Consider the following 12,125-nt stretch of genomic DNA (forward strand, 5'->3'; position numbering starts at 1 on the left):
TGTAAATTATTTCTTAGTAAAGTTTATTTTTAAATTTTTGGGAAAATAGTACCTTCAAAAAAATGAATTGTAACAGAATTATGATTGAAGGTAGTATTATAAAAAACAATGATCCTATACTAAATTATGAAATAGGTTAAACTTTTAAAATGCTCTTTAACTTTTTCTATAATATGTTCTTCTTTCTCCCAGCTTCCAAAGGAAAGGACGGAAATTGATATGCAAAAAAACCATACATAAGATAAAGAAATCCAGGAGTTGGTTATTTGAAAGATGTAATAAGATAAATAAACTGCTACCTAGACTAATAAAGAAAAAAAGAGAGATGGTTCAAATAAGCACAATCAGAAATGACAAAGGGGATGTTACCACTCACATCACAGAAATACAAAAAAACCATCAGCAACTATTACAAACACCTCTGTGCAAACAAGCTAGAAAACCTCATAGAAATGGATAAATTCATGGAAATATTCAACCTCCCAAGATTGAAGCAGGTAGAAGTTGAATTCTTGCACAAACCAATAATAAGTTCCAAAATTCAATTCGTACTAAAAAGCCTACACTTACTATTTTTTATTATTTTTATTCAATGATGGTGCTGAAACAATTACCTATACATACAGGGGGAAAAAAGAACTTTGACCCTGACCTTATCTACACAAAAATGAACTTGAAGTACACGAACAACGTGTAATGGTGAAACTATTACAATTCTAGAAGAAAACAAAACATTTATGAGCTGAAAGTACATAAACATTTCTGTTTCACAGTGGGCAGGCCTATGCAAACCTATCCCAAAGTCAAAGAAAGCTGAGAAGCCAAAGAAAGACACTGATGAATGCAGTTTGTCAGAAAGAAACATTTAATAGGAACTTACGAACAGAATCCATGTTTGTGTCTCAGGCAGTGAGTGGCAAGACAAGATGGTGGATTCCTACACTCTAGTTACAGTTTCGCCAATGCACCATAATGTAGCAATCTCTCATTGTCTGAGGTAGTACCCAGAGTCCTTTGTCTCATGACCAAGAAAGTTAAGGAGTGCAGACACCAAGGGTGAGATTGGAGCAAAAGTTTAGTAAGTCAAAGGAGAAAGCTCTCTTCTGTGGAGAGGGTACCTGGAAGAGGGTTGCCATTCTTACAGTTGAATGTAAAGGCCTTTATAAGAAACTCATGGCCGGGCGCAGTGGCTCAAGCCTGTAATCCCAGCACTTTGGGAGGCCGAGACGGGCGGATCACGAGGTCAGGAGATCGAGACCATCCTGGCTAACGCGGTGAAACTCCGTCTCTACTAAAAAATACAAAAAACTAGCCGGGCGAGGTGGTGGGCGCATGTAGTCCCAGCTACTCGGGAGGCTGAGGCAGGAGAATGGCGTAAACCCAGGAGGCGTAGCTCGCAGTGAGCTGAGATCCGGCCACTGCCCTCCAGCCCGGGCGGAAAAAAAAAGAAACTGATGAGGGCTGGGCATCTTATTTGCATAAGGGGTGAATGTCTGGTAGCTCCACCCTGTCCTCCTAACGAGCATGTCGGCCCTTAGCTTGAGTTACTCCATGTTGCTTTTTTCCCTTTACTGTGCATGTGCCAGGGGACAGAATTTTTCATTGCGGGCATGACTAGGTAAGTCGCCCGTGTAGCCTTTCTTATCTGTGTGGCTGTGGGCATGTCTTAGGCAAGCCCCCACCCCCCACCCCGTGCATGTTCCCTTATCTGTGCCTGCAGGCTGTTTTTTCGTTTGAAAGAATTCAACCAAGGACCCACCCTTACCACCTGCCTGACCAGTTTCTTCCTTTCTCCTCTCTTACTATTATCCCCCAGACCCATAATGAAGGGGCACAAGTGCTTGGGTTGGAATTTCCCCTAAGGGCAGGATTTAAGGTAAGTACAAGTTTGCGAGGATTGATTTGCTCTACAGGCAGGATTTACATACTGTAAATGCATGATCTTAAACAAGGAACAATAGATAAACTAGAAATTTCAGAGGCATTCCTGAAACAAGGGTTGGTCAGAAGTCAACATGGTGGATTAGCTTCCAAGATAGAGTTGCTTTGGCCTCTGCAATTTCATAAACAGTAGAAAAATAACACTAATCATCAAAGAAAAAAATTCATAAATTAGACTTCATCAATATTAAAACCTTTTGCTCTTTAAAAGAGTCCATTAAAAAATTAGACCATTGGAACAGAATAGAGAACCCTAAAGTAAAGACACACACTACCAACTGATTTTCAACAAAGCCGACAAAAATAAACAACGGGTAAAGGATATTCTATTCAACAAATTGTGCTGGGAAAATTGGCTAACCATATGCAAATAAATGAAACTGGACCCCTACCTCTCACTATATACAACAATGAAGTCAAGATGGATTAAATACTTAAATGTGAGACCTCAAACTATACAAATCCTAGAAGAGGTTGTGTGCCATGGCTCATGCCTGCAATCTCAGTATTTTGGAAGGCCAAGGCAGGTGAGTCACCTAAGCTCAGGAGTTTGAGACCAGCCTGGGCAACATGGCAAAACCTTGTCTCTACAAAAAACACAAAAATTAGCTGGGTGCAGTGGCATTTGCCTGTAGTCCCAGTCACTCAAGAAGCTGAGGCAGGAGAATTTCTTGAGCCTGGGAGGTACAGGTTGCAGTGAGCTGAAATCATGCCATTGCACTCTAGCCTGGGTGAAAAAAACAAAAAACAAAAAAACAAAACCTAGTAGAAAATCTAGGAAATACTCCCCTGGATATTGGCCTAGGTAAATAATTGATGAGTAAGTTCTCAAAAGCAAATACAACAACAACAACAAAAAAAATGGACAAATGGGACCTAAGTAAGCTAAAGAGCTTCTGCAAAAGAAACTATCACAGAGTAAACAGACAACCAGAGAATGGGAGAAAATACTTGCAAACTATGCATCTGACAAAGGACTTATGTCCAGAATCTACAAGGAACTTAAACAAATCAACAAGATTAAAAACAAATAATCCTACTAAAAAGTGGGCAAAGTATCTGAACAGATATTTCTCAATAGAAGACATACAGCAGCCAACAGGCATATGAAAAAATGCTCCAAATCACGAATCGTCAGAGAGATGCAAATCAAAACCACAATGAAATACCATCTCACACCACTCAGAATGGTTATTATTAAAAAGTCAAAAAAGGCTGGGTGTGGTGGCCCGCAACTGTAATCCCAGCACTTTGGGAGGCCAAGGTAGGTGGATTGCTTGAGCCCGGGAATTTGAGACCAGTATGGGCAAAATAGGGAGACCCCCATCTCTGCAAAAAATAAAAATAAAAAAATTAGTGGGGCATGGTAGCACGTGCCTGTAATCCCAGCTACTCATGAAGCTGAGGTGGGAGGATCGCTTGAGCCTGGAATGTCGAGGCTACAGTGAGCTGAGATCTTGCCACTGCACTCCAGCCTGGGTGACAAAGTGATACCCTATCATAAAAAGAAAAAAAAAAAAAAAGAAATTCAAAAAATAATGAATGTTGGCAAAGTTGTAGAGAAAAGGGAATGCCTATACACTGTTGGTTGGAATGTAAACTTATTCAGCCACTGTGGAAAGTAGTTTAGAGATATCTCAAAGAACTAAAAATTACCATTAGATCCAGCAACCTCGTTACTGAATATATACCTAAAGGAAAATAAATCATTCTACCACAAAGACACCTACACTCATATGCTTCCAGCTTTTCCACATTCGGTATGATGTTGACTGTGGGTTTTTCATAGACAACTTATCATTTTGAGGTATGTTCCTTCAATGTCTAGTTCGTTGAGGGTTTTTACCATGAAGAGATATTGAATTTTATCAAAAGCCTTTTCTGCATCTATTGAGATGACCCTGTGTTTTTTTCTTTTTTAAGTTCTGTTTATGTGGTGAATCACATTTATTGATTTGCTTATGTTGAATCAAACTTGCATCCTAACAATAAAGCCTACCTGATGGTGGTGGCTTAGCTTTTTGATATGCTGCTGGATTTGGTTTACTAGTATTTTGTTGAGGATTTTTGCATCAATGTTTATCAAAGATATTAGCCTGAAGTTTTTTCTTTTGTTGTGTCTTTGCCAGGTTTTGGTATTAGAATGATACTGGCCTCATAGAGTGAGTTAGGGAGGAGTACCTCCTCCTCCTTTTTTTGGAATAGTTTCACTGGGAATGGTACCAGATCTTCTTTATACATCTGGTAGAATTTGGCTATGAATTCCTCTGATCCTGGGCTTTTTCTGGTTTGTAGGCTTTTTATTACTGATTCAATTTTGGAACTCACTACTGATCTGTCCAGGGATTCAATTTCTTCCTGGTTCAATCTTGAAATCAGAGATGACACAAACAGATAGAAAAATTTTCATGGACATGGATAGAAAGAATCAATATTGTTAAAATGGTCATACTCCCCAAAGCAGTGTACACATTCAATGCTATTTCCATCAACCAACCAAAAACATTCTTCATAGAATTTAAAAAAAAAACTATTTAAAAATTCATATGGAAGCAAAAAAGAGCCTGGATAGCCAAGGTATTCCCAAGCAAAAAGAACAAGACTGGAGGCCTCACATTACCCAACTTAAAACTATACTACAAGGCTACAGTAACCAAAACAGCATGACACTGGTACAAAAACAGACACATAGGCCAATGGAACAGAATAGAGAACCCGGAAATAAAGCTGCACACCTACAACTATCTGATCTTCAATACAGCCCATAATAACAAGCAATGGGGAAAGAACTCCCTACTCAGTAAATGATGCTGGGACAACTGGACAGTTACATGCAGAAGATTGAAACTGCACCCCCTTACTTACATCATATACAAAAATCAACTCAAGATGGATTAAAGACTTAAATGTAAAACCTAAAACTACAAAAACTCTGGAAGATAGGAAATACCATCTCGGACATAGGACCTAGTAAAGATTTCATGATGAAGACTCCAAAAGCAATTGCAACAAAAACAAAAATGGACAAATGGGACCTAATTAAACCAAAGAGCTTCTACACAGCAAAAGAAACTATCAGTAGAGTAAACAGGCAACCTACAGAGTGGGAGAAAATATTTGCAAACTATGCATCCTACAAAGATCTAATATCCAGAATGTATAAGGAAATTAAACAAATCAATAAGCAAAAAAAAAAAAAAAAAAAAAAAAATCCACACACACACACAAACCCATTAAAAAGTGAAAACCACAATGAGACACCATCTCACACCAGTAAGAATGGCTATTACTAAAAAGTCAGAAAATAACAGATGTTGGTGAGGTTGTAGAGAAACAGAAACACTTACACATGGCTGGTGGGAATGCAAATTAGTTTAGCCATTGTGGAAAGCAGTTTGGTGATTTGTCAAAGAACTTAGAAGAGAACTACCATTCGATCCAGCAATCTCATTATTGGGTATATACCCATTCTACCATAAAGACACATGCATGTGTATGTTCATTGCAGCATTATTCACAATAGCAAAGACATGGAATCAACATAAATGCCCATCAACAGTAGACTGGATAAAGAAAATGTGGTACATATACCCCATGGAGTATTAGGCAGCCATAAAACAATGAGATCGGGTCCTTTGCAGAAACATGGATGGAGCTGGAAGCCATTATCCTAAGCAAACTAATATAGGAACAGAAAACCAAACACTGGCTGGGTATGGTGAATCACATCTGTAATCCCAGCACTTTGGGAGGCCGAGGCAGATGGGATCGTGTGAAGTTAGGAGTTCAAGATCAGTCTGGGGAACATGGTGAAGGTGAAACCCCATCTCCAGTAAAAATACAAAAATTAGCCAGGCATGGTGGCAGGCGCCTGTAATCCCAGCTACTTGGGAGGCTGAGGTGTGAGAATTGCTTGAATGCAGGAGGTGGAGGTTGCAGTGAGCTGAAATGTCACCATTGCACTCCAGCCTGGGTGACAGAGTGAGAAAGAGAGAATGAACGAACAAATGAAAGAAAGAAGAAAGAAAGAAAGAAAGAAAGAAAGAAAGAAAGAAAGAAAGAAAGAAAGAAAGAAAGAAGAGAAAAGAGAGAGAGAAGGATGGAAGAAAGAAGAAAGAGAAAGAAAGAGAGAGAAAGGAAGGAAGGAAGAGAAAGAAAGAAGGGAAAAGAGAGAGAGAAGGAAGGAAGAAAGAAGAAAGAGAAAGAAAGAGAGAGAGAGAGAAAGGAAGGAAGAGAAAGAAAGAAAGAGAGAGAAAGAAAGAAAGAGACAAGGAGGGAGGGAGGGAAGGAGGGAGGGAGGCAGGCAGGGAGGGAGGAAAGAAGGAAGGAAGGCAGGCAGGCAGGCAGGCAGGCGGAACCAAATGCTGCATGTTCTCACTTATAAGTTGGAGCTAAAGATTGAGTACATAAGGACACAAAGAAGGAAACAATAAATATTGAGCTGGAAGGAGGGTGGGAGGAGAGTGAGGATTGAAAAATGATCAGGTACTATGCTGGTTACCCGCAGGATAAAATAAGCTGTGCACCAAACCCCTGTAACATGCAATTTACCTATATAACAAATCTGCGTGTGTACCCCTGAACATAAAAGAAAAGTTATTTAAAAAGAAAGGAAGAAAGCTGGGCCTTGTTTTCTTATATTCTCAGCTCCTGGCTAGAGTTCTTGCCACAGAATAAATCCAGGACCTACAACCACGATGTTGTTGCTCGAATGAGTTTTATTACTCCCTGGCTTTGGACTCCTACTTCCTATCAGATAAAACTAACTTGAGTATTAATGACAGCTGGAAACAAGCTTACTATACCTTTTGGACTTACCATATTAGACTGCTGACTAGTCTATAGGGACTCAGTGTGGTTAAAGTAAGGCCAAAAAAAAAAAAAAATAGACTTCAGCCTGGCAAATCCGCTAATCCTATTACCAGCTTCTTTTCCCTACCAGTCTCTGCCACTAAGGTCTCAGCATGCTTTTCAGTTACCCTGCCTGAGTAATAACTAGAGCAGACAGGAAGCTTCAGGAAAGAAGTTATGGGCAGAATGTCAGTTTTTTGAGAAGGAATTGAGCAAAGTCGTAACGCTAGGACTGAGTAACTTGGCTTGTCACTAAGTTCATGACAGAAGAAACTATATCTGTCTTGTACACCAAATACTTCCAATGCCTAGAACAGATGTTAGCACCTATTAGGAGCCAATTTGTTCCTAATTTGCCTATTAGACAAATGAAGTACTAAGCAAGGATATGAGTACAAGAAAGACAGAAGCCTGGTTATGAAAACCAAGACTATGGATACACCAAATATTCCCTATCTGCCAACATCCTCTGATAAGAAAATCTGCCTATACCAATGAGTCTTGCCCCATATCAGCAGAATCAGGTCCATAATTTATGGGGCCCTGTGTAAAGCGAAAATGCAGCACCCCTTGTTCCAAAATTAAGAATTTCATTAGAGTGACAGCTGAACATTAAACTGAGTATGCAGATCTCTTCTGAGTCCAGGACCCTGGGCAACTGCACAGGTCACATGACTGTGAAGCTGCCTGTCCAACAGCGCTGTTTACATAAGTAATCCCTGATCCCCAGACCCAGCTAACCCAAAAAATGTCAGTTTGATTCTCTGTGAAGAACTGGATCTAAGAGATAAAGAAACTTAGTTAGATAGGTGTGGGCACTGAGCTCTAAGCTGATGTGGCCTTAGGGCTGGTGGCCATTTTCAACCGTATACATGCAGTTTTATAAGCAGAAAAAGCCAATTATGAGAAAAGTTGGAGAATGTAGCAGCTTTGGGTGAGAAAATCAAGACCACAAGACCACAGAAGAATGAGAGGCAGAGAGAGAAGCTGTCTGATAAGTTCTTGGGAGACCCAATTGTGTAGACCATTTTCCCGTTCTCTTGAAGCCCAGCTGAACTTTTGGCAATCCTACTCATAATTTGATCTAATTGGAGTAGTGGTTATGGTGGGGGTTTTGCTGTTTTTGTTTTTGTTTATTTCTTTCAACCTAAAAATCCCCGAAAAAGCCAGGAAGACATAATAAGCCAACACTGTGGCATCCTAAAGATTTGGGTTGCAGTTTCTTAATCTCTTTTGCCTGTCTGCTGGTGGTAGAAACCTTAACAAGACTAGCAACAGAGGTGGCAGTCAAGGGGTCCAGGTAGAGGGAGGAAGAAGGCTATAGAGTCTCAGAGAAAAATGTTCAGTAGAAGCCCCTTAGCTGTTATGATATGGATTAATAGCTGGTCGAAATAGGGGATGAGGTAGGGAATCATAAAAACTAGGATATATGTTAAGTATTTTATAAATTTAAAACACTTAGTGGATATTTTCCCACCAAATTTTGTAATATAGGGCCAAAGCCTTATTTTACTAGTACATGAAATAGAGTTCAGAATAATTTTTCTTTCATCTTCCACCCATAACACAACATCGCTGACTTCCAGTTCTGATTTCTCTAAATTGTGTTAGGGATTTAAAGGTTCATGCAAATTTATTTTATGTGAGTGTAAATTTTTCCCAAATTTTTATATTTATTAATCTTTTATAATTGTCTAATTAGCAATTCATTTTGACAGCCACTTTTTAGTTACTTGTTGAGTCTTTTCAACCATGTAACTTACTTTTTAAAGAAATATTTTGCGTACAGTTAAAATTGTCAACTTTAAGTGGAAGACTCTATGAATGTTGACATATGCATACACCTATTTAACCACTATTCCAATCAAGGTGTAGAACATTTCCATCCCCCATCTAAATTTCTCTTGTACCCTTGCACAGTCAATCTCCTCTCCCATTACCCAGCGCTTGGAATCTACTGATTGGAACTAGTGCTTTCTATAACTCTAGTTTTGTCTTTTCTATAATTTTATATAAATAGAAGAATATCGAATATAGTCTTCTGGGTCCACTTTTTCACTTAGCCTAATGCTTTTGAGAGTATCTATGTTTTTGCATGTATCAGTAATTCATTCCTTTTTTATTAGAGTAATATTCTGGTGTATTAACTTAGAACAATTGTTTTATACACTCACTTGCTGATAGACGTTTAGATTGTTTTCAGTTTTTGGCTACTACAAACAAAGCTACTATGAACATTTATGGGTAAATCCTGGTATGGACTTCCATATTCTTAAAAGTAAAGTGACTAGGTTGTATGGTAGGTGTGCTTTTAACCTTTTAAGGAACTGCCAAAATCTTTTTCTAAGTTGGTTGTGCGATTTTGCATTCCCACCAGCAATGAACCAGCGTTTCAGTTGCTCTACATCCTCATCAATTCTTGCCAATGATCCTTTCTATTTTAGCAATTCTAGTGAATGTGTGATGGTATCTCATGTGGTTTTAATCTGCAGTTCCTTGATGACTAATGTTATGTATCTGTTTATATATATCTTCTTTGACATCTGCATATACTCTTTGATCAAGTGTCCAAATCTTTTGACTTTTTTTGTTTGTTTTTGATGATGACAAGTTTAGTGTGTTATTAGAAAAATGGGTTTAAATGGAGAGTAGACCTCTGAGAAAGACCACTTTTCCTTACAAGAAAGATTATTTGATTTAGTGTCACAGTTCCAGCTGTGGTTCTGCCACATACAGACAAATTATGCAATCTCTTTCAGACACCATCTACAACATGGGGAAAATAATTATACTCTTCTCATTCAGTTATTTCAAGAATCAGACCAGACAGCTGATATACAACATCTAGCACTGACATTGAGGATGCATTCAGTAAACAATGGTGTTTGTAATTATGATTATATGGTATTAAGATTGCATATTGCTTTTTCTCTCTTTCTTCCCTTCCTCCCTATTTCTCTCTCCGTTGTTGTTTTTGTTTATGTGTGTGCGTGTGTGTGTGTGTGTGTGTGTGTGTGTGTGTGTATATATATATATATATTTTTTTTTTTTTTTGGAGAGATGGCATCTCTCTATGTTGCCCAGGCTGGTCTTGAACTCCCGGGCTCAAGCAAATCCTCCTCACCTCCATCTCCCAAAGTGCTGGGCTCAAAGGTGTGAGCCACCGTGCCCAGCCTCTGTTGTTTTGAATTGCAGAATACACAAGTCATACAAAACCTGGTCTCCAGACAGCTCTGACTAGTGGACCCTGCTACTTTTCCTTAGCATATTGCAGCTGCAAACCCAAACTCCTACACAATTCTGTCTGGTGCAACTGGGATGAGAATTTCTCTCTCTGCCCTAGTCACAGACTAGCAAGTACAGCATGTGATTGGGTCAGAAGAGAAACCACGTGATAATTAGGCCCATTATCATTTTGAAGAATTTCTGGAAATTTTATAAGTTAAAATGGTGTTTGGAATATTTGCATTTGAAAGAACAATAGAATCTATACTTCATAGATTGTATTTACAAAAGCTAGTGACCCGTGACCTGAAAAAAAATTGCCAGCAGTTCAAAATTTTTTTCCTGGGGACCCAGCAAGGGCTGTAGGGTTAGGATCAAGGCTATACTTTTGAAGATTATTTCTATAGTTTCCTACTAGAGAACAAACCCTACCATATAGAGTATTGAATACTAGGAGGAGTCGTTTCTCTCCCTTTGCATGAGGTAAGAGGGAGGGAACAAAGTCTGAGTACTCTGTTTTAATTTTGGCTTCCAAAGCTGACTTTTCTTGAATAGTGTTCTCTTCTATATCTTACTCTATTTGTCAAATATTTTTCAGTGTTTTCCAGTGTTTGCCACTTTTTGGCTTTAAGGTAGTATATTGATTAAATGAGTAATTATATTTTTGGTTATGAGTTTGAAAAAATCAACTGTTTACTTTGGGATAATTTATAGTTGTGCAAAAGTTGTAAGATGGTGCAGAGAGTACCCTTAGACCCTTCACCCAGTTTTAGTTTCCCTTACTGTTATACACTTACATTATGATAGTACATTTGTAAGAAATAGACCTAAGTATATTATGATTAACTAAGGTCAAGACATTATTTGAATGTCACCAGGTTTTCCATTAATTTGCCTTTTTTGTTTTAAAATCTCATCCAGGATACTTCATTGCATTTAGTTGTCATGGCTCCTTAGTCATCTCTGGTTTCTGACAGTTTCTTAGGCTTTAGTTGTTTTTCATAACCTTGAAAGTTCTAAGGACTACTAGTCAGGTATTTTGTATAATGTCCCTCAAATTGTGTTTGTCTGATGTTTTTATTTTGGTTGGGATGGGGTTATGGAGTTTTGAAATGAATAACACAGAGATGAAGTGCCTTTTTCATTGCATTATATTAGGGGGCATATGATATTCATGTGACATTACCCGTGATGTTAATCTTCATCACTTGGTTAAGGTAGTGTTTACAGGCTTTTCCATTGTAAAGTTACTGTTTTCTCTTTCCATACTCTATTCCTTGGAGTGAATCACTAAGTCAAGCCCACACTCAGAAGGGAGGCAGGGGAAGAACTAAGCTACACCCCCTGGAGGAAGGGACCTACATATATTGTTTGTAATTCTGTAATAAAGATTTGTCTCTTTTCCTACATTATTTATTCAGTCATTGATTTATATCAGTATAGACACATGACTATTTATTTTATCCTTTGGGTTATATGCCTTTACTATATTTATTTTATTGGTCAAATTGTTCCAACTTTAGACATCACGTATTTCTTCAGTTTGACTCTTGTGTCCCTTATACAGGACCCTGCCCTTTTCTGGAGGGGTTAAGGAAGGAGCACTTCGCTACTTTCTGGCACTACAAGATGTTCCAAGCTCATCTTATATTTTCTGTGTCCCAGTACTAGAATCAGCCATTTCTCCAAGAAGCCCTGGTTCTTTGGAGAATAAGATTTAGAATCCAAGATTTGGGCACTGGGACTACTTAGTGTTACAGAAACATCATTACCTTTAAGACCTCTTAGCAAAGAGAGCTAGGTAATTATGTATACTAACTCACTGACGTTCAGAGATCTCTCATTATTTCTGTATCTATCCATTTGTATATATATTAAGCCAATACAGACTGATATCTCCAACAGTAATCCAGCACCACAGGGGTCATTCTAGCCTTCTCTTCTTTCTGATTTGTAACTTTCCTCTCCAATAGTGGGAAACCAGGTCTTACCATCTACCCTCCATTTACCAATTTGTTCAACGCTTTTGATTAATTTTTTAAAAATAGAGTTGTTTATCTCATTATTATTGTGTGTATGAGTTCTTTACTTATTCTCTATTATTGTGG

At 38.4% G+C, this 12,125-nt stretch overlaps 1 pseudogene; it reads left to right on the plus strand.

The window, feature by feature from the left end:
* Positions 1-10,393: 10,393 nt before the first annotated feature.
* LOC112635743 lies at positions 10,394-10,530 on the plus strand (annotated as a pseudogene).
* Positions 10,531-12,125: the final 1,595 nt, after the last annotated feature.

This window comes from Theropithecus gelada, chromosome 11 (genome assembly GCF_003255815.1).
Source record: "Theropithecus gelada isolate Dixy chromosome 11, Tgel_1.0, whole genome shotgun sequence".
Taxonomy (NCBI): domain Eukaryota; kingdom Metazoa; phylum Chordata; class Mammalia; order Primates; family Cercopithecidae; genus Theropithecus; species Theropithecus gelada.